Below are 26,483 nucleotides of genomic sequence, written 5' to 3'. Positions count from 1 at the left end.
GTAATAGATTTGCCTTATTTAAAAAACTTTAACGACAACCCCAAAAACCCCCAAAGTCTAAGCTTGCGAGTGGCTAAGACTAAACTGAGTTCCCAACTCAAATAAATAAGTAAAACTTTACTAGGGCACATCAAGTAAAGACTGTCTATTTACATTGATTAGTTGCCAGTCTGCTTTGTCTTGAGTATTAAATTTAGCATTGAAAAATGTTTCCTATTCCTGAGGGCAGGGTCACATATCTTGTAGAACATACCTTGGAAAACTGATATTCAAATTAGTGTACATTGATATTCAAATTAGTGTTCTAATTTTTCAAGTCAGTCATTTAATTAAGCAGAAGTGTAAGTTTTGCACTCCGACTAAAAGCTGACTTGTAGTAAATGGCACATCACAGACCCAACAGACAATCCTACTTTTATAATAGTGAACGGTCAACCTAACGTATAACAGGTTCCTATCAAAGGATCTAAGAAATCTCCTAAGTTGCATATTTAATGCAGATTTTTAGATTAATCCAAAAAAGAATCATTTAATCAAAGCGCTCCGCAATAAAAACAGAGAGGAGAATAAAGAATGTTTAACAGCAATACAAAAACTAAATATGGCTCAAAGAGTCAGGCATTACGAAGATATGGTAATTGTTATGACAAGAAACTTGCTAAAATTCAGAAGCATGCTATTTACCTGGGAAACATACTTCTTCTTCACTTCATTGGTTTCTCCAGTTTCTCTCTTCACTCTATGCAGCCCTGTACGCATCTTTAAAGGTTCACTTGTTGCTTCTGCAGTTGCAATTCAGTCCTATAAAAGAAGCAGCATATCATCACTTACGGAGAAAAGGGTAAAGTATATTCTAGGAAGCTGAGTTATCCAATCTCATCAATCTCCTTTCCTCATTCATTTTCACCAGAACTATACACAAATAGCAAAGCGAAGGGGGTGGGGAGAGTAAAAAGAAGTCATTAAAACACAAACTAGCAATTTAAAACTATTAAAAATGCTAGTAGAAACTGAAAAATTAAATGGAAATAAAGCCAACTCAGTTGTCTCCGATAATAGATCAGAGCAAGATGATTCATTAAAATCTTTAACACTCTTCCCACCGGTGAGCTCCCTCTCTCTCCTAGCTAAGTTTGAGATGCCTGAGCAGAAACGATACACTAACTGATGGGTACGTAACACACAGCTTCGAGGATGCACACCATTAAGGAGGAGCTATTTTCTGAAGCTCTTCTATTCTAAGCCCTGGGGCTGCCTGGCATGGATTCTAGGGGTACCAAAAGTGGTCTAGGCTGTGAGTTCCAGGCCAAAGAACAATGCTATCTTCACCTCTGTCTCTGACCCTTACTCCTATGTCGTGCCCTTCTGCCCAGTGCCAATGATGGGCACACAGTAACTCCTGGTGAATGAATGAGACAGTAATTATGCTTTCAACAAACCACCAGAGATGCTTCATGAGATCTTAAAATTACTTGTGAAGCAGTTGAAAAACCACTGCTTTTGAATTCTTTACTTCTTTCTCAAAGCATTCTGCTTGGCTGAGACTCCCATTAGCAGTACAATGGCCCTAAAGAGAGTGTACCAGAGGGCTCAGAACCTCAGACAGAACAGTGCATCAGTACACTAGAAAGGGTGGGGACTAGGAGCATCTGTGAAAGTGAACAGGTGTGCCCTTCAGAAACGCACCCTTCATCAAAGCACCTCCGAGTTATCTCTCACCAGCATTCCTATGTCTTTAATATAGACACAGCCAGCTTTGACTCTGTCAGCCACTGTTCTAAGCTTTAACTACATTAATTAACTAATTCAATCTTTATAACAACCCTGTGAGGTAGAGTCTATTATTCTAATTGCCCAGGTGAGGAAACCAACGCACAGAAAGGTTAAGTAAATCATGCGAGGAAATGTACGCAGGGGTTCTGGGCAAATGGAATCTTGCAGCAAGCTGGTCTCATCCACTTACTGCTGCACTTTCTTCTGTCATGGGATAGTAAGTAGCTCAGTGTCTAGTAAAATTAACCCTTGTTGGAAAATTTCCCTAGTTAATACTTTACCGAAAAGCTTGACTTTTAATTCTTCACAACTTAAAAACTGACCTTTTCTTATTTTAAAAAATTATCCAGTGCACATCACAAAAAGGAAATCTTAATTTTACAGAAGTCGGAGGCAATAAGTACTTTAAACTGAACACTCGCTCACGTTCACCCACTACTTCAGCTTAGTATATTTATTCCAGATATTTGGCTATGCTTTCCAGATTCCTTCTAACTTTCAAATCACAAGATCCTCACTCAAGCAAGGCATTTCTTCCTTTACTCTCCAGGTCGATTGACCGGCACATTAACAATGGCAAAGCTGTAGGTTCACTCCACTACGAACCCGTTTGCTTTGTTTGCTTCATGTCTACAAACTCTCAGCCTGGACGGCATATTTTGGATCACAAGAGGAACCAGGAGGGAGTGTGCAAGAAAACTAGCATAGATAACACCTGCTGGAAAAACAAGTCCACATATAACACAGGGGCAGAAACATGAACTTCATTCATAAAGAAAAGCTTCCTGGTCATTGGCAAATCACTTCTACCTTTATGAAGCACTTCTCAGTCTCAGATCTTTAGCCAGAATCGAACCTAAAGTCCCTCCTTCAAAAAACAAAACAGGTATAAGATAAAATTAAGAAACGAAGGTTTTCAGTTTTTGCACAAACTTGCTTGACTGATCTAAACCGAATTTTTATTCCTGACACCAATTCCATTGTCAATAAAAAGCACTTGTAGTGGTTCTAGAAAGTGTCACAAAAATCTCTAACAGTGCAACATAGCAAACCATCAAAAAAACTTACTGCAATTCCATAGGTATATCCTAGATTCTTTAAAAATTACTATTAATTTTCATGAAACTAAACGCTGCTCCATCTCCAAATAATATGAAGTTATTTAAAACAGGCTTTTTCAAATTAAAAGAAACCAACCAATATCAGTCTAGATCATATTTTAAAATAACCCATTTAAGGTAGAAGTCGTACCAGCTTCTACACTATCAAGATGAAAAAGCAAAACTATATTCCTTAATTGTTATTTAAGAAAGAAACCCACTTGGGATCATCCATCTTCGAGTTTTCCTGCCCACAGGCGCAAAGAACTTTCCCAATGAATTAATGCTACAAAGCACATGGGTTCCAACAGTCACAGGTAACTATGACAACAAAACCACAGTTATTTATGATGTCACAAAAACTAGATGATGTAATTTTTTAAAACTGAGGTGAAATTCACATCACATAAAATTAACCATTTTAAAGGATACAATTCAGTGGCATTTAGTACATTCACAATGTTGTGTAACTGTCACCTCTACCTAGTTCCAAACCGTTTCAGTCACCCCATACTGAAATCTTGACCTCATTAAAGCAGTCACTATCATTCCCCTGCTCTAGCCCCTGGCAAACCACTAATATGTTTTATTGTCTCTATGGATTTACCATTTTGGATATTTCGTGTAAATGCAATCATACAATATGTGACCTTTTGTGTCAACCTTCTTTTACTTGGCATGATGTTCTGAAGTTTTTCTACGTTGTAGCATGTATCAATACTTCATCCCCCCCCCCCCTTTTTTTTACTTCTTTCCTTTGACGGCTGAAAAATATTCCATTGTATGGATACATCACATTTTGTCCATCCACTCAGCCACTGATGGACATTTGGGTGTTTTCCACCTTTTGGCAACTGTGAATAGTGCTGCAATGAACAGCGGTGTACAAGTATTTGTTTGAATACCTGTCTTCAATTATTTTGGGTATAGACATAGAAGTGCTGCAACATACGGTAATTCAATATTCAAGTTTTTGAGGAATTGCCAAACTATTTTACAGTGACTACGGCATTTTACATTCTCACCAACAAAGCAAGAGGGTTCCAATTTTTCTACATCCTCACCAACACTTTTTATGTTCTGTTTGTTTGAGTGTTTTAAAATTATAGCCATCCTGTGGGCGTGAGGTGGTATCGCACAGCATTTCTGATTTGCATTTCCTTACGACCAATGATGCTGAGCATATTTTCATGTTTGTTGCCTATTTGTATACGCATATCTCCTTTAGAGAAATGTCCAATCAAGTCTTTGCCTATATTTTAATTGGGTTGTTTGCCTTCTGTCTTTGAGTTGTAAGAGTTTTTAAAAATATATATATTATGAATACTGGGCCCTTATCAGATTTGAAAATCACTTTCTCCCATTCTGTAGATTGCCTTTCCATTTTTTAAATAGTGTCCTTTGCTGCACAAGAATTTTAAACTTTGATGAAGTCCAACTGATCTATTTTTATTGCTGTTGTTGCTTGTGCCTTTGAGGTCATTTCTAAGAGTCCATTACCAAATCCAAGGTCATGAATATTTAGGCTTATGTTTTCTTCTAGGAGTTTTGGGTCTTACAATTGATCCATTTTGAGTTAATTTTAGTATATGGTGTGAGATTGGCTCTAACTTTACCCTTTTGTATGTGGATATCTAGTTGTCCCAGTACCATTTGTTAAAGAAATTGTCCTTTCCGCCATTAAATGGTCTTGACATCCTTGTCAAAAATCAATTGCTTAGATGTGTGGGTTTATTTCTAGACTCTCAATTCCATTCCATTAATCCATATGTCTATTTTTATGCCAGTACCACACTACTTTGATTATTGTAGCTTTTTAAAATTGGGAAACATGAGTCCTCCAGCATTATTTTTCAAGACTGTTTTTACTATTCAGAGTTCCTTACAATTCCATGTGGATTTTAGGATCAACTTTTCCATTTCTGCAAAAGAGGCTGCCAGGATTTTGGTAGCGATTACAGTGAATCTGTAGATTGCTTTGGGTAATATTGCCATCTTTATAATATCAAGTCTTCCAAACCATGAACATGGGATAGCTTTCCATTCCATGGCGTAATTTTAAGTTATCTTAAAATGTACTTGATAAAGTAATGCAATAACTTCTTTTAGTTGTGTATATCTCTGTGGTAATCTACAAACACCCAGGCGTAATTCACAAATATGAAGTTTACACTTGCCATGGAGAGTCCAATATTTATATTCGAGTGTCAATTATTCAGGGTCTTACTCTTTGCTTTTATCTATGGAAAAGGTCAGAACCCAAGGATTTTTATCATCTTCAGTTCCTAGTAAAGGAATTGATACTCATGAGCCTTATATGTTCACTGGAAAGAGTAACTTGTTGAACAGACTTCATAGAATGGTATCATGAATTCTCTTCATATAGTTCACATTTCCCAAAATTGATAGGGCACACTAGCCACTTTCCCAAATACTGTGCTCAAACGCACTTCTTAGTGTTAGCTTGAAGTGTCAACTGTAATTGGGAGGGAAGGGAAGAAGACTTTTAAAGGCCTTTTTTCTATACATTTTTTTGCTATTCTATGAGAGAACAATTGTTTGAAGTTATAAATGTAACTTGGCTGGACACAATCTGTTCTTTGCTCTCACATCAAAATTAGAACTGAAGACAACGTAAGTAACCCAGGAAAAATAACTGTGGCTTTTTCTAAGACTAGCAATTTCAAGGAAATTATATATTCCCCCAAACTAAAAGTCATTTTGAGACCAGGAGATTATTAGTCTGAGGGGCAGTGATTGCTTCAGTCCCCATGTTTGGTGGAAACTTTTCAAAGCTCCAGCTCAGACCTCCTCCCAACCTATGTATCACGTGAGACTCTCGGTGCAAGGTGATCCAGCAACATCAAAAAGCGTTTTAAGAATCAAACTGCTTATAAATAACTTCAATAAGAAAATACCATCTGGTGTTGAAATAAACAACGAACAGTCAAAATCCCAGGAAAAAGAAATCCAATTCCATGTATTTTTATCATCTATAATGAAACCAAAGACAATAAAAATATCTTCTGGCAGGTGCTCAGGGTCAGTGCCTTGGCAGGAATGCTCGCTAATGCAAAGTTAGAAGGTCTGTATTTGTTTTGTTTTTTTAACCACAAAGTCTCTTGAAGGGGGCAAGGAAAAGAGACAAGGAAAGAAACAGACCTGGGCAAGAAAAGGGGCCAGAAGCTAAGCAGGTAAGACCCTGATGCAGTAAGGTAGCTGCCAACAGCAGTCCTGGGAAGAAACAGTCCAGTGGACTGTTTGCTGGCTGAGCCCTCCGCCGAGCATCAGAGTACCTTTTAGGACAGTTGTCCGTAAAGCTGGTCAGTGTGACATGTGGTAGACGCTCTCATGGCATGAGTTTTGCCATGAATTCTTCCAGAACTGGAAAGCCCTTATAATATGGCAGGTGGAGAGGGCACCCTCTTCTATAACCCTGCCATCGCCTGATGAGGGCCCTGTCTTCAGCGTCCACACTATTTCCCATCGTGTAAGAGTGTTTTCAGCAAGCTAACTGAAGAAGTGTACCTCTCCCTCCACACTTCCTCAGCTCTGTTTGCATGCAGTCACCGTGAACTCTGTGTCAAGATTCAGGGGACAGGTGGGATGAAGGGGCAGTGCCCCAGGAAATGGGATAAAGACCTTCTTCTGCTTGGCTGGTGGTGGCAAGAGGGAAATACAGTCTACAAGGAATGAGGTGGCAGTGGGGGGGAAGGGTGCTGTGCTCTATTCTGTCAGAGAGAGTGAGTGTGTGTGTGTGTGTGAGAGAGAGAGAGAGAGAGAGAGAGAGAGAGAGAGAGAGAGAGAGAGAGAGAGACATCCTGGACTTCTCCAACCCAGAATTCACAATTTCTGCTCTTGGGGAATACACTGCATAGCTGAAGGTAGGACAGCCACTTGAGTCTAGGGGGAGTTTTTCCCAGGTTTTTATGTAGCCTCTATCGGAAGAGGAGCCAGGGCCGCAGAGCACCGGCTTCCGGTCATCCTGGCAGTCCGTACCCCAGAAGCTCTAGCAGGAGCCCCGATGGGCCCTGCAGGGCCAGCTGGGTAAGGAAGCACCCCCACCCCACTCCCAGTGTAGGCAGCACTCAGCATTCTGAGTGTCCTCAAACACCTGCTGGGATTTGGTTCCAGTTTATTAACATCAGTAGCTCTCTTGTCCTGGCTGGGCACCCGTAGCTCTTTCACTGCTTAGTTTTTCTTTCTTTTGTTTCTTTCTGTAAAAAGAGCTTCCTGTTCATTTGTAGGCCTGCCACTTTGCATCCAGGAGCTAAACTCCTGCGGCATCTGTCCTGGACTTGGTGGGGCCCACTTTAGTTTTGTTCTCAGCTCTCTTTGTGGTGGTCTTAGTTATAAGCTCCTGGAAACAGGCCCTTAACTGTCGGCAAATGCCTGATTTGCAAGCACTGCTAGACAGGAAAAGAGGAGCAGGGTGGCATGCTGGGTGGGGTTTATGACACAGCTCCAAACTAAGCATCCCTGATTTTGAAATAGTCCAAACCTGGACACATCCTACATGTTTATCAGAATGAGAATGGATAAACAAATGGTGGTTCATACAATGGAATACTACTGGGCAATTAAAAAGAAAGAATACGTTTCTGATACACACAATATGGATGAATTTCAAAATCATGTTGAGCAAAAGAAGCTGGACATAAAAGAACATATTATATGATTCTGTCTATATGAAGTTCTAGAAAAAACAAAATTAATGTATGGTGGTAAAAATCAGAACAGAGATTACCTTTGGGTGGTGGAGACTGACAGGAAGGGAACATAAGGGAACTTTTCTGGAGTCAAAACTATTCTATGTATTGATTGGTGTAGTATTTATATGGGTATAAAAATTTGTTAAAACTTACTGAACTAACTATACATTTAAAATCTGCACATTTTGCTGCATGTAAATTATATCTCAATTTTTAGAAATAAAGAAGTTCAGAAGTCTTTATAAGAAGGGGCAAAAAGGCAATTATCCATCATGTTGCACCTATGTGCCTAATATTTTGAGAAAGAGGCAAAATGTTTGAAGAAATCAAATATACTTCTTTAGACAAAACAAAGATAAATATCTTTAAAGCACTATAGAAATTTATATTAATGTATTCATTTCATTCTTAAGACTGAATTACATAAAGAATTCCTTAAAATTTCTCTTACTCTGACATCCAAGTTAAATATTTTAAGTATGTTTTAAGAGTAGAAAGTATAGTATAGAGGGTGGAAAAAGTAATTTGCCATTTTTTAATGTATGAAAAAAATTCCCATGATTTTAAGAGCAATACACATTCATTATAGGAAAACTGGAAAATACAGAAGAGTAGATAAGATTATAAGGGGAGAAAACTCACATAATCCAAATCATAAGCATAAAGAAGAAAATTAAAAGACATCTGAAAAATATCCACCACTCAGAGATAAGCACTGTCAACATTTTGATACATACACACACATGCCCGCACACACAAGTTTAACAAACTGGGATCATAGTGTATGTATTGTTATTTTTTTTCTCACTTAAATATATGTAACACACATTTTCCATGTCACTCAGCTTTCTTCACATTTTTAAATAATTAGTGAGGTTAAATATGTTCATGCAATTATTGGCCATTTTTATTCTCTGTGAGACAGCTTGGCAATTACAATATATTGATTTTCCCCCGATCATAATATACTTATTGCAGAAATGTGGAAAATACAGAAGAATATAAGACTATAGGGGGGAAAACTCACATAATCCAGTTGATAAAAACAATCACTACCGTTAATTTTTACTTTTCTTTGCACATACATTTTTCTTATAGAATTGATATTCTGTTTAAATGTTTTAGAATATGTCTTTTTAATCACTTAGCATCATTAAAAACTCCATGAGCATTTCCCCTCTGTCATTAAAAGTCTCTCTAAACACTGATTTTTGCTAGCTTCATTTGGTTTGTAGAATTTTGTTGGCTACGTAGATGCACCATAATTTAATAGCTGCTTAGTGTAGTCACTTGAACACGTTCACTTTGTTTTTGTTTTTATTTCCTTTATAATATGGAAATAAACATCTCTGCATATAAATTATTGTCTTAACCTAAGATTATTTCCATGGGATAGACTGCCAGTATTTGACTCCCTAGGTCAAAAAGTATGAATATTTTTCAGGACCATACTGCCCAACTGCACTGAGAGTTCTATCAATTTGCAATCCACAGGCAGTATGTAAGAATGTCTGAGCTACTGCATCCTCACCGGCATTAAATTCTCTTTCTCTGTCTCTCACATACACACTCCCCACCCCTCATAAGTTTCCCACCACATCTCCCACTACAACTCTCCGCAAAACACACGCTTTGCTAATTTGATGTGTGAAAATGGTATCTTACAACTTTAAATGCATTTTCTATTAATGGAATAAGTAGTTTTTCATTTGGTTAAACCACTTGTGTTCGTAGTTCCTCTTCTATGAACAGTCTTCTAAATTCCTTGGCTATCTGACACTTTTCAGAGGTAACCAAAAAGTGTTTGGGGAACTTCTGGTTCATGACAAATGACGGGTCATTTGAATGTGCTTCTCCCCTTCCTTAAAATGACAAATATAAAAGACTATTCAATTATTTATTATAACAGTAAGAATATATGTTATAAAAATATAAAAGTAAGAATAAGTCCACAGTAGCACAGGATAAACAGGAAAGATGCCATCAGAAGAATAGTGAGGAATTCTTGGCAAAAAAAAGCCATCAGACCTGAATGTTGGCGGTGCTAACCACATAGAAGAACCTTCGACTTGAACCAAGCAAAAGCAGAGATTCCTAAAAATGTGAGTGTTCCCAAGAGAACCTTGGGTGGAAACACACCCAAACTCAGCAACAGTGAAAGCTGGATATGGAAGTGGAAGTGGTCCAGGGATTGTCAGGAGGATAATTAAAGGTCTGGGTGACAGCTGCCTCCTTCAGTGTTCTGAAAAAGGCGAAAGTGTAAGAATAGCTCTCTATAAGAAAGTGGGGGGTTGGCAGTAGGGACCACCCACATAAGTGGCAAGACTAGTGGATGGAGAAACAGCACTTCAAAGGACAAGGCACACATCCTCCCAGAACCCAGGGAACTTAGTAGAGCAGGAGCAGGGCTCCTGTACTCTGAATTTACTCCTGGAAAAACAATTCCTACTTGTGCTCAGGAAATCTGCTACACTTACCGCTCTCATCACACAACCAAGATTCTCAACTCAGGTTACATATCAGAATCATCTGGGGAGCTTTTAAAATATATCCACTGACATACAAACGGCCAACAGGTACATGAAAAGATGCTCAACATCACTAATCATCGGGCAAATGCAAATCAAAACCACAACGAGGTATTGCCTCAAGCCTGTTACCGTGTTTCCCCGAAAATAAGACCTAGCCAGACAATCAGCTCTGCATCTTTTGGAGCAAAAATTAATATACAACCCGGTCTTATGTTGTATTATGCATGATGTTATCAAAAAGAAATAACAAGGACTGGTGAGGATGTGGAGAACCTTGTGCACTGCTGGGTGGGAAGGGAAATTGGTGCAGTCACTATGGAAAACAATATAGATGTTCTTCAAAGCATTTGAAAAATTCCACCTCTGGATATTTATCCAAAAACAAAAAAGGAAGAAAAGAAAACACTAACTCAAAAAGATATACCTTTACTAACAATTGTCACCCCAATAAATTAAAAAAGAAAAATACACCAGGTCAGACAATTAAGTTCGCGAACCCATCCTAGAAAAAGTGCTCCATGCCTCATTGCTGAATATCACTATGGTCACCTTCGAAGTACTCCCCTTGGGAAGCTATGCACTGATGCCAGTGCCTAGTCCACCCTTCAAAGTAATTCTGGAACTCTTTTTCTGGAATGGCCATCAGAGCTTTCATTGTATTACCCTTGATGTCCTGAATGTCATCAAAATGTCTTCCTTTCACTATTTCCTTTCTCTTCAGGTAAAGAAAGAAGTCTTTGGGGGTCAGATCAGGTGAATAAGGAGGGTGTTCCAATACACTTATTTGTTTACTGGCTAAAAACTCCCTCACAGACAGTGCCGTGTGAGCTGGTGCATTGTCGTGATGCAAGAGCCATGAATTGTTTGCAAAAAGTTCAGGTCGTCTAACTTTATCACGTAGCCTTTTCAGCACTTCCAAATAGTAAACTTGGTTAACTGTTTGGCCAGTTGGTACAAATTCATAATGAATAATCCCTCTGATATAAAAAAGGTTAGCAACATCATTGCAACAAGTTCTCGAACTTAATTGTCAGACCTCATATACAACCCCATATTTATTGCATCATTACTTACAATAACCAAAATATGGAAACAACCTAAGTGTCCATTGATGGCTGAAGAATAAAGAAAATGTGCTGTGTGTGTGTGTGTGTGTGTGTGTGTGTGTGTGTGTGTATAAAGTAACATTACTCAGCCATAAAAAAGAATGAAATCTTGCCATTTGTGACAACGTGGATGGACCTTGAAGGCATTATGCTAAGTGAAATAAGTCAGAGAAAGACAAACACTGTATGATCTGACTTACCTGTGGAATCTAAAAAGAAACAAACAAGAAGCTCTGACAGGTTGCCAGAGTTAGAGGAGGGGGGTGAAATGGCTGAAGGGGGTCAAAAGGTACAAACTTCCAGTTATAAAATAAACAAGTCACAGAGATGTAATGTTTAGCAAGGTGACTATAGTTAATAGTACTATATTGCATATTTGAAAGTTGCTAAGAGATTACATCTTAAAAGTCCTTATCACAAGAAAGAAACAACTTTGGTAGCCGGATGGCTCAGTTGGTTAGAGTGAGTCCTCTCAACCACAAGGTTGCTGGTTCGACTCCCGCAAGGGATGGTGGGCTGTGCCCCCTGCAACTAACAACGGCAACTGGACCTGGAGCTGAGCTGCACCTTCCATAACTAAGATTGAAAGGACAACAACTTGACTTGGAAAAATCCTGGAAGCACACACTGTTCCCCAATAAAGTCCTGTTCCCCTTCCCCAATAAAATCTTTTAAAAAAAACTAAAAACAACTTTATAACTGCATGGTGACTTACTATGGTGATAATTTTGCAATAGATACAAATATCAAATCATTATATTGTACACCTGAAACTAACTGTTATATATGAATTATACCTCAATAAAAATAAATAAAAATAAAACTGGATTGTGGTAAAAAATAAAGTTTAAAAAATACCAATTGCCTGGGCCCCACCCCAATCCAACTGAATCAGCACTTATAGAGGGATGGGAAATTAGTATTTAGATGCTTTCCAGATATTTTAATACACATTTAGGATTGAAAACCACTGATTGGGATCATCATTTATAAATGTGAACAGAAAACCAAGAAAAACAGTAGATTGAAAAGTGACACCAAAACCTGGTCAAGATGGCAGAGGAGGGAATGCTGTGCTTACCTCCTCTCAGGACCATATCAAAATTACAACTAAACTACAGAAAACTATTATTTAGAATTGGCCGAAGCCTAGTTGAACAGAAGTCCTACAACTAAAGACATACAGAAGAAGCCACTTCGACACTAGTAGAAGGGGGAGAGATGCAAAACGGGCTGGTCCCACACCCACGTGTGACCATTAAAAATCTGGAGAGTTATCTTGGCTGCTGAGTCCCCACCCCCACCTCCAGAGGAGCAAGGAGTCCCAGCCCCACACTAGGCTCCCCAGCTCAGGGTTTCAGTGCCAGGGAGAGAAGTCCCCATAACTTTGGTTATGAAAACAAGTGGAGATTGTGGCTGAGTGAGACTAGGGTGGCTGCAATCACAGGCACTCCTCTGAAAGGGCCTGTGCATGGCCTTACTCTCAGAGGGTGTCATTCACTCTGAGCTCCAGTGCTGGGGCAGCAGCTCAAAAGGCATCAGGGACATACGAGGAGGAACTGAATTATCTGGCTTCAGGCTGAGGGGTGGAGGGCTAGCTTTCTCCCAGATGGAGGAGTTGATGGAAGCCATTGTTTCTTTGTTGAGCTCTCCCCGGTCCTGGCATGTGAACACAGGCAGCTGCCATACCTGAGTCTCCATCAACCTGTCTAACACCGTTCATTCGCCCTGGTTCCCTGAGACCCGACCCCACCCCACCCAACTTTCAGACCCACTCAAGCTGCATCCTGTGGCTTATCTGCATAAACAACCTGCCTCGGCGCATGCTGCGGACTGTCCTAAAAATCTCTCAAAGGTTCACAGAACCCAAACAAGCACATCTGACTTCAGTGTGTCCCATACCTCTGGCTGAGCAGCCCTAAGCCCAGCACTAGCAAGAGCCAGCCTCAATTTGTGGCTTGGCCTCTAAAGGCACCTCCAATCCCACTGTGGGTTGTGCCCATCTCTGGATTGCTTTGTGGCTCATGCCAGGTGGCCCTGGGCAGGGCACAAGCTGGAGCTTAACTTGGCCTGTGGTGAAGCTTCTCCAAGAAGGCCCCAGGGCTGGTATGCCCAGTGGCTAGCTTCAGACCCAGCTGGAGCATCACCCAGACACCTCTGGGGATGACACACCTAAAGAGCACAAAGGGCAGGCACCAGAACCCTGCTAAAGCGAATCCTGCTCTGTAGGGTCAGCCCCTGCACTACAACTCCTCCACTGTAGTCATGGCCAGTCCTCACAAACAATCAGCCCAAGGACCAATCCCTCTCACTGATGTGCAACCAGCAACTAAGGCTCAACTACAACAGAAGGGCACATACAGCCCACACAAGGGACACACCTGGAGCACACAGCTCAGATGACCAGGAAGACTGTGCCACTGAGCCCCACAGCACACCTACTACATAAGGCCACTGTACTAAGACCAGGAGACGTAGCAGCCCTACCTAATACATAGAAACAAACACAGGAACACAGCCAAAATAGGGAGACAAAGAAACATGTCCCAAATGAAAGAATAGAACAAACCTCCATTAAAAAAAAATAAACAAAATGGAGATAAACAATCTACCAGATGCAGAGTTCAAAACTTTGGTTATAAGGATGCTCAATGAACTCAGGGAGAACTTCAATAAGAGACAAGAAAAATTAAAATGGAGGTAGAAAACAAAAAAGAATCCATCAGAAATAAAGAATACAATAACTGAAATGAAGAATACATTAGAGGGAAATGAGATCTAATTAGATTAGATAAAGCAGAGCTTCAAATCAGCAATTTGGAAGATAATGTAGCAGAAAACACCCAAACAGAATAGCAAAAAATTAAAAATAATAATCTGAAAAAATGAGAATAGTTTAAGGGGCCTCTGGGACAACATCAAGCGTACCAACATTCAAATCATAGGGGTACCAGAAGGAGAAGAGAGAGAGCAAGGAATTGAAAACCTTTTTGAAGAAATGACAGAAAACTTCCTTAATCTGTCAACAGAAATAAATATACAAGCCCAGGAAGCACAGAGTCCTAAACAAAATGAACCCAAAGAGGCCCACACCAAAGATACATCATAATTAAAATGCCAAAGGTTGATGACAAAGAAAGAATCTTAAAAACAGCAAGAGAATAACAGTTACATACAAGGGAGCTCCCATAAGACTATCAGATGATTTCTCAACAGAAACTTTGCAGGCCAGAGGGAATTGGCACAAAATATCCAAAGTAATGAAAAGCAAGGACCTACAACCAACATTACCTAGAAAAGCTATAATTTAGAATCAAAGGATAGATAAAGAGCTTCCCAGACAGAAAAAACTATAGGAGTTCATCAACATCAAACCCAAATTACAAGGACTCTCAGAGGCACTTAAAATGGGGGGAAAATAAAAAATATGAATAAAATGGCAATAACTACTATATATAGCCTATCAACAATTACTTTTAATGTAAATGGATTAAATGCTCCAATCAAAAGATAGAGTGACTGAATGGAAAAGAAAACAAGCCCCTTACATATACCGTCTACAAGAGACTCACTTCAGATTGAAAGACACATACAGACTGAAAGTAAAGGGATGGAAAAAGATATTTTATGAAAATGAAAAAAATAAAATAAAAATCTGGGGTAGCAATACTTATACTGCACAAAATAGACTTTAAAACAAAGACTATAAGAAGAGACAAAGAAGGACCCAGTAATCCCACTTCAGGGCATTTATCCAAAGAAACCCAAAACTCTACTTCAAGGGGACATTGTAAATAGCAGCACTGTTTACAATGGCCAAGATGTGGAGCAGTCTGGGTGCCTGTCGATGGATGAATGGATAAAGAAGAGGTGGTACATATATACAATGGGATATTGCTCGAATTAGTCAGGGAGATCACTTCTTAAATTACATGAATGTCTAACCACTATGCTATACACCTGAAATTAATATAAAATAATATTGAATGTTGATTATAATTTAAAATTTTTTAGAAAGGAATAAGAGGTTCAGATTTCCAAGTAAAAAACAAGTCATGAGGCTGTAATGTACAGCACGGGGAATGTAGTCAATAATATTGTGATTGTGCGGGACAGTTGCTGGATTTATCATGGTGATCAATTCTTTAGGTATATAAATGTTGAGCTAGTGTGTACACAATAATATGATGATATAATATTGTATGTTGGCTGTATTTTAATAAAAATCTTTTAAAAAGTGACACCAAATTGAATAGAGGAGCCAAGCCCAGAGGCACAGGGTTAACAAAGGAAACAAAATAATTTCAGTATTCTCTGAAAGACTTTGAAGATACCATTTCAAAGATTATGAAACACTAAGGGTGGGGGAAAACAATACTAAAAGTTACTTCTGGGGAATAAAGAAGCAAAACTGCAAACAAAATTATTTTTTGAACCTCTCAACAGAGGTCTGAAAAGCAAACGGAGCATTACAAAAGATACAAGCAGTGATCTGAAAGATTGAACTGATAAATTTTCCCAAACCAAGAGACAGGAAATATGAGGGGAGAAAGGAGGATAAATTTAGGTGACCCAGTATATATCTAACATAGGTCTAATTTTTTTAAAAGAGGTAGGATGGAGGAAAAGAAATTACCAAAGAAATAAAAGGACCAAATTTCTCTGAGTTGAAAAGGGATCTGTACTAGGTTGAAGGGTCTGCCAATGGTTTATAATATTTATAATATTTTTTTTAAAAGCACCTAAATACAACTTGGCAAATTTTTTAAATTGCAGAAAATAAAGAGACTCTTGCCATCTAAGGTGGGGAAGATAGCAGGAGCACTAACCACAGCAAAAGGAAAACTGGATTTGCACCACACACCTTATCTAAACACCAGATGCTGAAACACAAATGAAGCAATTTCTACAAAGTTTTGAAGGAAAGATAATTTTAGACTTAGAATCCCATACCCCTCCTCCCAATACTATCATTTAAGTACAAAGGCAAAATAAAGATATGTTGGCGTGCAAGGGCTCCATGAAGTTCACCATGCATGCATTTCGGAGCGGTGGGGTGGGGGTGGGGCGAGGAAGACGGGTGTGGAGAAGAGACTCAAAGTCGTATTGTAGCAAAATTAAATCTGAATTTCAGAAATTCTTTCTTGGGATGTAAGAAGCAGTGTTCATCAAAGAAATAAGTAAGGCTTATAGTTAAATCTGGACAATTATTGATCATATAGAATGTGAAGTGTAATGCAATTGGTAAGAAGAATTCTTGAAAGAAAACAGGCATAATGTAGAAAATTAATCAGAAACTTTGAAAAAAAATCTGGAAACCAAGAGTAGGAAAAAGCAGACACAGTTTGAAAGTCTTCTTATTTGTGGAGGAAACATAGGTGCTATTTCTATTTTGATGCCTACAGAAAATGTTAGATTCCAATAAAAGGATGGCCTGCTCCAGGAACGGGATGGACGGTGCTGAGTGGAGGTGAGAGGGTTCAAGATGATGTTAGTTAGTCCAGGGTATGTCACACACAGCCTTGCAGACCAAGATGGGGAATGAAAAGGTTTTTTTCTCAAGGACAATTTACATTTATTTGTTGATGACGGACGAAACATACTTCCAACAGAGCAGAGGTTAAAGAGTCTGTCAGGTGAGGCCATTTCTTGCCAACAGCTAAAGGTGGTCCATGGAGAGTGCTGTGAACGTCATCTGTAAGCTGAGGCCCTGGCTCTGGGCACACAGCTGGGGGGTGACCTTGTCCTTCTGGCCCGGATGGGGGCCTGGATGGGAACCTGATCCTTCTGGCCCGGATGGGGGCCTAGATGGGGACCTGGTCCTTCTGGCCCGGATGGGGGCCTGGATGGGAACCTCGTCCTTCTGGCCTGGATGGGGGCCTCCAAGAAACTACCGATTCTCATACCTATGCTTGATGTGGTTCCACAGCTTCCCCTGGTTGGTGTGTTCGTAGTTCCCGTCAAACCTTGACTAAAGGCATGCTAGAAGAACGGGGCGCCCACGGTGAAGGTAAGGGCAGAGGAGGAACAGCAGGAAGTACAACCTCCCAGTGGTAAGTATTGGAGCTGCAATGTTTCTCCACTGCCCAGATATTTACATTTTTATCCTAAGGGCAATAGGAAGCCATTTAAGAGTTTTAAGCAGGGGAGTAGATCCATATTTGATTTACGTTTCCAAAAAGATGACTCTGGCTGAAGTGTAGAATGCATGGGAGAAAGGCAAGAGTGGAAACCGAAAGAGAAAGCAGAAGGTTCCTGCACAAGTCCTGGGCAGTGGGGATCGGGGCCTGCACTCGGGTGCGGGCAGCAGAAGCGGGTTTTCTATGGATGGAGGTAGGATTGGCAGGCCTGTCGGCGGAGTGGGTGTGAGGACAGAGTTCTTAACGATGACGTCCAGGTTTCTCACCATAACAACTAAGTCCAGGAGGGTACCATTTTACCAAGACAGGGAAGACCGGAGATCAGCAAGTTGTCAAAAAAATACCAACTACCCTTTCTGTGCTTTTGCTCTGGACGAATTTTTCATTTAAATTCTAAATCCTGCGATCTTCTGTCAACGCCAAGTGCAATCACATAATTTCTCCTCTCAGCACCAACTTGTATGCATTCACACGCCAATGATTTTCTATACCCTGGAAATGAGATCTCCCCCCACCCACTGCATCTGTCCAGCTATAGTACAGCTTCTCCAGGAGATTCAGCTACCACTAACTATGTCATTGAATGACTTCCTATAAAGGCAAAGTCACCCACCTCTGAGAGCAAAGGCACATACACCTCCAGGGAGGTATTCACTGGACATCAATGTAACTATCTACGGTCACTGTGAGTCAAAGACAAACACGAGGAATCACATTCTCCAATCTCCAACCTAGAGTCTGCACAGAACACAGCTTCCCTCAAGGTGAACTGTACACACAAAGTCATAAAAAATAAAGGGTGAGGAGAGAGGTAAAAGGGACAAACTTTACACTTGCGTATATTTTGGCTGTTACAAGTATCTGTGTGTTGGCGTATTACTTACATAATTCTAAAAAAAGGTTATTACACAAAAACCTCCACATCTCAAATCCTTGTAATAGAAAAGAATTAGTTCTCCCAAAGTAATGAGAAAATTGTACTTGCTTCGTAATATTACAATTACTGAATAAGGAATGCTTATTACATAATTAGTCTAAAAGAAATACATCTGTTGATCAAATAAATGAATTAATAAACTTTTATTTGGTCCTAACAAGGTGCCAAGAATCATGCCACCCTAGATTCTCTCCTGCTCTCAGACTACTCAGTTCCCCTGATGGCCTCTGTTCCAGTTGCTTCAGGTCCCACCTTACACGCCAACAATCCCCAGAGCAGCTTCTTCTCAACCACAGAGCCAGCTGCCCACTGGATGTCTGTTCTTGGACGGCCCATTGCCTCCCAAGCTCAACATGTCCAAACCACACTCATCAGCTCCCTCAGACCTGATTCATTTCCTTTACTTCATGTTTGACGGCAACTTTACAGCCACTCCTTTGTGAATTTGAAATCTCCCTGATGGCAGTGACTTTCTGCTCAGTGCTTTCATCCCTTTTGCTAGAACAGTAGTAACTCGCACACAATAGACACTGACTAAATATTTGCTAAATAAATACATGGTTATAATTGTGTGCTTTAATGTTAATTACTAACTTAGAAAACTAAAAAGATCTTGGGATGTTTCCCCAGCCAATGCCAAAGTTGGCCAGAAGAGTGACAAATTGGAGGTCCACAGGCAGAAAAACTGGACTGCAAAAGACAAGTCTTAGCTGACCAGAATGATATTTGGGGGGGAAAAAACTGTACTTACAGAGACGGCCCAAAATTTTCCATAGGTAACTATTAATACCACTCCTGTCTTGTAAGAGACAAAGTCCCACCTTTATATTATATGCCTACGACTCCTGGTCTGCAGTTAAACATTTTCCTTCACCAGAAGTGTTGGGCATAGTCTGAAGGTATGAGGTCTGACAATTAAGTATACACACTCACCTTAGAAAAAGTGCCACATACCTCATTGCTGAATATCACTACGGTCACCTTTGAAGTACTCCCCTTGGGAAGCTATGCACTGATGCCAGTGCCTAGTCCACCCTTCAAAGCAATGTTGGAACTCTTTCTGGAATGGCCATCAGAGCTGCTGTCGTATTACCCTTGATGTCCTGAATGTCATCAAAATGTCTTCCTTTCAATATTTCCTTTCTCTTTGGGTAAAGAAAGTAGTCATTGGGGGCCAGATCAGGTGAGTAGGGAGGGTGTTCCAATACACTTATTTGTTTACTGGCTCAAAACTCCCTCACAGACAGTGCCGTGTGAGCTGGTGCATTGTCGTGATGCAAGAGCCATGAATCGTTGGCGAAAAGCTCAGGTTGTTTTCGTCTGTTTCATGCAGCCTTTTCAGCACTTCCAATTAGTAAACTTGGTTAACTGTTTATCCTGTTGGTACAAATTTATTATGCATAATCCCTCTGATATCAAAAAGGTTAGCAAAATCGTTTTGACTCTTGATTTGGACTGATGGAACTTTTTTGGTCGTGGAGAATTGGCTGACTTCCATTGTGCACTTTGATGCTTTGTTTCAGGGTCGTATTGCTACATCCATGTTTCACCACCAGTGATAACACGGCCCAGCACATCATCTTGCCTCTCCAAAAGGTCTTGGCAAACTTCAGCTCTCCTTTGCTTTTGTTCATTCGTGGGCTCCTTCGGGACCATTTTCGCACACACCTTTCTCATGCCGAGATTTTCAGTTAAGATTTTCCTAACTGTTTCTCCATCGATGTTATGCTTCTCACAGTCAGCCGATTTTGAAGCACAATTCAACGAATTTTTGCAATGTTTTCATCAGTTCTGCTCATTACTGGCCACCCTGACCTCTCTTCATCAGTGACGTGTTCTCTCCCCTCAGAAAAACATTTAATCCATTTGTATACTGCCGTTTTCTTCATGGCATTATCCCCATAAACGTGAACTATATGCCCCTGATTTCACTTCCACTCTTGCCAAGTTTAACAAGAAATTGAATGTTTGTTCATTGCTCTAATTCAAGCTCAGACATTCTCACGATGGCACACAAAAATATACAACAATAATAATGAACGCCACTCAGCAAGACACTGCCACATGTCGACACGAACACAGCTGTGAGCCACTGATATACTGAGGTTATGAAACCTTACCGAGCTGTTTGTACAGTGCGGCCAATGGAAGCGCACAGTGGCAAGTTCATGAACTTAATTGTCAAAAATAGTATTTTTATACTGTAAGGGCGAATCCTAAATGTTCTTTAAAGCCCCTTTGAATTTTGAGACTCTGTAATTTTGTTTAACTGTATATATTTTGCAGTTATTTAACATTAAGGTGTTACATTGAATGGACACAAATATTTGCCAAGTTTAAGAAGAAATCAACACACTTCTTAGACATAGAACAGAATCTAACAAATGTTATTGAATGTATAGCCGTTTTCAATCATCACCAGGCCACTGGTGAATAATTTAGTTCCAATTGTCTTGTTCAACTGTGCTTCCTATGATAACTGTGCTTCCTATTTCAAGTTCATGAATGACTCCAAAGTCACAGTTAAACAGAGAGAAAATAAAGGAGATCCTGTTTTATTCCCAATTTGAATTTAAAAGGCTGATTATATCATTGCACTGGCTATAGATTCATGGTGTCTCCCTCGGAACATCTCATTTTATTCATAAAGAAGGCACCTGTCTTCTTTTGGGTAACATATCAAAGATGTGCTCTTGTACCAATAAAAGTAGTGGACATATCTATGAAACATTCCAAAATTAGCATTTTTCCTTTCAGCAGTTTCAACAATGTTATTGAGTACTGTCGCATTTTTAACACAATCCAAGGTACTGATGAAAGCTTTCTGCCCCCAGATTACAAATGCCATGGGGACATGACCCTTACTTGTTCACTGCTATAGTCCTAATGCTCAGCCATAGCACGTCTGACAAAATAGTAGGTGGTCAATAAAAGTTTGTTGAATAACAGCTAAATTTAATGATGTACTTATTCACCTCTATTCTAGTTGTAATTTTGTCCAAAACATACTTATTGACTACAAACCAGTAATAAGAAGTCCAAACACATTTTGAGCAAGGGCAACAATGGAAACAGTAAGTGTTTCAAGATGACCAGTTTCAAAGGCCAGCACTCGGGTTTGACGAAGTTCTGCTATGGCTGTTGGAAAATCTGCTAACTCTGTAGTCACAATTCTCTTACTAAGCTACTAAAACTGCACAGTCTTCCTTTAAAAAGACTATAAGTCTAAAAAGGAGTGGTGGGTAAATAAGTTTGCTTTCCTGAATGCTGATGACATGCCAGGTGCTGTGCTTAGCATCTTACACACGTATTTCACGCAATCCTTACCAACACCCTATGAAGCAGAGGCTTGTTATCTTCATGTTACAGATGAGGAATCAAACACAGAGAGGCAAAGGACCTTGCCATAGGTCACACAGTGGCAAAGCAGGGATTTCAACCCAGACTGTTGCTCTGAATCGCTTGGCTACGCGAGCAGAGCCAAAGTTTCTCTGATCATAAGATCGCCAGGGCCGTTGTGAGGTCCAAATGAACACGTGGAAAAGTAGTGACAGGCACCCAGTAAATATTAGTTGTCATCTCTCTTCCTGTGTCTCCTCTCCCACTTCCTTCATCTTGGGGCCTCCCGCCCTGGCTCCTTAGGCAATGCTCCCTAAGTTGTAATTTGGAAAGATATGCAGTGACCCAATAATTTGCTTCCTCCTTCCTCCCTGTCTACAAGTTTGGGGAGCTTTAGGATTTTTCGAACAATTTGTGGTATTGTTTGATGCAGGCCACTGAAAAGGAATCAAACCTATTACTCATAATTGGGGAAGTTAAGTACACTGCCTCAGGTCATACAATTAATGAGTGGTTCAGCGGAGATCTGAACCTAGGCTTTTTTTTTTTCCTTCCCCACGTAGTGTTCCTTCCACTATTGAAAGGGCAGTCACATAACCTCAAGGTGGATTATATGAAAAACGGGAGATCAGAGAATAGAATTCACATAAAACTTTACGAATATGTGGAAATACATGAGAGATGCTGCCAGAGAAAGGCAAATCCAGAATAACACAAATACTTGGCAGAAGGAGGGCAACAGCAGCATCTCTAAGTACACGTTGTCCTAAATCAAGTGAGCACAGGTTTGGAAAGGTTGACTGGATCAACTTAAAAATATCTTTCCTAACCAAAGATGCAATAATCATGATACAACTGACGACATTTTCTTGGTTAATAACTTAGCAAGCACAGGCATAAGAACTGTATAAGAGCTGCCGTTATGTAAAAACTGTAAGATAGACTAAAAAATATATCTTCTAAACCTACAAATCTTATATGGACCATCAATTAAAAGTAAAGCATGAATCTGAAAAAAAAAAAAGACATTTTTGAGCACTCAGGAAATTTTTCATATACTGAGTATTAGGTGATATTAAAGAACTTGTGTCTGTTTTTAGGTGTGTTAACTGCACTACAGTTATGTGTGTGTGTTTTAAGTTCTATTATTTAATCATTGTTAATACATTCAAGTCATTCTTTTCAACCTGGATTGAATATGAGTATTATTATTTTTCACTGAAACTGAAACAGCCTAATTATTTTTCAAGTCAAGGCTTAATTTTTGCTGCTGTTGTCTTTCTCCTCTGATTGGGGTTTCCTAATTTAATGTTTAGTTACAGGATTCATTTTTGTGACATATTTGGAAGACACTGTCTTTAGAATTTAAGAGTCATTGTTATCTAAACATATTAATGAACAGTGGTGAAGTAATCAACTCATTGAGACTAATAATACTTGATTTGGGGGTTTTCTTTAACAGAGTTAAGAGTCAAATTGTGTTTTATATGTTTGGAATGAAAACTTATTATTTGTCCTAATTAAACTGTGGACATACCATAAAAGCTTAAATTATGCACCAGAATGGATTCAGAATATTTAGTAAAGAACAAACTGGAAATTAACATTGAATTCATCTAGAAAAGTCCACTGCTTAGAGCTGGTAATGTTCTGTTTCTTGATCTGGGTGCTGGTTATATGGGTCCATCCGGTTTGTGAAAATTCACCAGATTCTACACTTATGTTCATTTTTATTTATGTATAATTCAATAAAAAAATTTTTTTTTAATTTTCTTTTCTCTATTAAGTTATATACTGAAATATACAGATAAAATTATAGGATACCTGGAATTTGCTTTAAAAGACCAGCCGGTGGAGGGTCAGGGGAAGACATGTATGGTGGTGGGTAGGGAAGAGGATACAGAGGGGTGGAAAACAAATGAAACAAGATTAGAAAGATACTGATATTGCTGAGATTATGTTGTGGGTTCATGGATGTTCATAATACATATTTGAAAATTACTATAATAAGAAAATTGTTAAAGGGAATGCATAATTGCTGCTGCAACTGTGCTTGCCTATGAGCAACTGAAAGGACAGGGAGACATCTGGTTAACCATGGAAAACCATAGTCACTGAACGGGAAGAAATCAATGGTTGAACTACAGCAGCAACACGTTACTCTTTACCTGTTCCCCATATGCTCAAAAGACAGACCTGGGGTTTTAAGAGCTCAAGAGCTCAGAGAGTGAGAGGCTGTTTTGATATTCAGTGGGCAGCATACCTTCCAGGGTGATGGCCACACCTACCACATACAAACAAAAAGGTGACCTACTCAGGTAAAATTTAAGGGATTGTAAGACTGTGTGTGTGTGTGTGTGTGTGTGTGTGTGTGTGTGTGTGTTGATAACTTCAAAAACTACACCATAAAATGCCATAACTAGGGCACTGGGTAGAATGCACTTTAAAAGTGATTCTAATGTCCTCCCCCCTCAAGAACACTGCACCCCCAAGGCCTACTCGGGGAAGGAGAATGCTGGGGAGTTTCTAAGCACAAACTCTAGCTTAGAAAGCCCACCCCTAAGGGCTGCAGAATGATTCAAAACTTCTTTTTCAAGAACATTAGCCGAATATTTCTTCCTATTCATCCTATGGCTTTGAGGAAACAAGGGCTCATCTCACAATGAGGTAGCGAATTCCTAATGCAGACACATGCCCTGTTGATCAGGTCACGAGCTCTAGTGTAAATGCTTTGTCGCCTACATTTTGACCTAATAAAAATCCCTTGAAATGACCAAAAGAGTCTTGGTCACCTGTTACCTGCCTTGTTCGAAGAGCAAAAGACAAGCACCGATCCCGTAAGCTAACAGATGAAAGGCCTGGAGGAAAGGGGGATCAGGTGCTCGTGACCTCCCCACCCTGTGCTCCAGAATTTACTTGCTAATCTGTTACTGAAAGGCTGCCAGCCAAAAGAGTATCTTTCACTTTAGGAATGTTATTTCAACAATGCATCCATTTTCTCCAAATTCCAATGGAGTGAAAATAATCTGGATGCTCCATAACATTTCTTGTAAAAGAATGTTATCAGTAACACTGTACTTTCTAACCAATGTTTTAAAAACTAAGTATCTTTTTCGTTTCTCTTTGGGTAACTTTCTGGTACATGAAAGTATACCAGGTTAATAACTTTTTTAAAAAGTACTCAGTATACATGAGCACTTTATCAAATGTCCAGATGACAAGAAACTTGAAAATAACAAATATGCGAGGGAACAACTTGTCAGGCTGGAATAAAGGGTCCAATCAAACACGCAGAGAGGTCCCCAACCACTTGTTTTCTTCATTTCCCTTGTGACACAGGAGATGAAGCTCTGAGGATGGGGTCAAGTATCTGCATCAAACAGTATCTCCTGGGGGCTCTGACAGGACAGCACCGTGATCCAAACACTGCAGGTCTTGTTCCCATGAACAGCCCTGCCCGCACTGTGCCTGGCTACTCCAGGTATCAGGTATGACCTGACAGACCCACAGCATCAGCACCAACTGGCAACTTGTCAGGAAGACAGAGTCGCAGGCTGTCCTCAGACCTATTAAACCAGAATCTGCATTCTAACCAAATTCCCAATTTCAAACGTGCACATGACAGTTTGAAAAGCATGGGATTAGGGAATTATTGTCAATTTGGAGGTAGGTTTCCACAGAGCTCTTCCGGGGACCTCTCCTGCTCATTTTTACTGATGACTCACATGAGGATACTGAAGAGCCCTCATCAAATCCCAAGTGACACTAATCGAGAAGGAAACATTCAATTGCACAAGCCACCCGTGGAAGAGAGCAGGCTTGACAGCAGATCATATGAAAAAATACAAGCAACCAGGGATTTTACTAAAGAAAAAAAAGAAAGCACACTTGAATGAATAACTGCAAATCAGACCGTTTCTAGAGACCTTGCTGCTAATCTGGCCACATTTTCTAACAGTGACTAACAACAAACTGTGGTCACAGACCACGGTGAGAAACTGTGGTCACAGCCCATGGTGAGAAACTGGGAGGGAAATTCTGTCACGAGGAATGGCTGGAGGACATGAAACCTGAACAAGAGGTGACTAAGGGGACACCGTGGTTGTATTCACATATTCACACATTGGAAGAACTGTCTCTAGACGTTTCATTCTGCAGATGAGTGTCTGTGCCTCTGCTCTGTGCCAGGCGCTATGCCAGAGCGAGGGGCACAGCGAGTGGAAACCGCAACTGATCTCTGATTTTCTCAAGTTTCCTGACGACTGGAAGAAACTCGTCTGTTGTTCCAGAGCGCAGAACTATGGCTGCTGGGAGGCAAGTGGAAGGGCAAGAAGAGCACTTTACAAGGAAGCCCCTCTGGCCTGAGGCCTCCAGCTTTGTAAAGAAGTGAACAGACAGAAGGGGCCAGGCTGCCCAGGTCTGAACAGAGCGGTTTAGGGATGACCACCTCCCAGTGAGCAGCCCAGGGGACCACCAAGCCAATACGAATATTCCAGGGTTGCAGGACAACGGGCCAATAGCATTCATCAAAAACAAGGTCTGTTCAGAATTACACTACATTCAATTTAGCCAAGAACACATTTTTGAAAACTTAATCACATTAGGGTTTCAGCTAAATTTCATGTGTAAACGTAAGTGACATTCAAGTTCTCTTTTAACAATAATTTTTAAAACCTGGGGTTTAATAGAAATCAACATTTTAAGCACTAACTCTGCTTAGTGACTCATTTTAATTATAATCTTGCTTCTTTCAGCAACCCCTAAAACTATTTTAATGTTCCTTGATATACCTTCAGAGATGCTCATTTTACCTCTGAGAAATTATCCTTAAAAAATAATTCCTGG

The 26,483-nt window shown here is 39.9% G+C and overlaps 1 protein-coding gene across 1 annotated transcript in view; it reads right to left on the bottom strand.

Annotated features, from left to right (window-relative positions):
• ZHX3 (zinc fingers and homeoboxes 3) overlaps positions 1-26,483 on the bottom strand; it is a 117,434-nt gene that overhangs the window by 68,148 nt on the left and 22,803 nt on the right. The window contains 1 exon segment of the mRNA XM_088789126.1: positions 685-801. The gene's annotated coding sequence lies outside the window, so the exon portion shown is untranslated.

Source organism: Rhinolophus sinicus, chromosome 13 (genome assembly GCF_057876585.1).
Source record: "Rhinolophus sinicus isolate RSI-liver-muscle chromosome 13, RSI-T2T, whole genome shotgun sequence".
Lineage (NCBI taxonomy): Eukaryota > Metazoa > Chordata > Mammalia > Chiroptera > Rhinolophidae > Rhinolophus > Rhinolophus sinicus.
The sequence above is the reverse complement of the archived record's forward strand: the minus strand, read 5'-3'. Positions and strand labels throughout refer to the sequence as shown.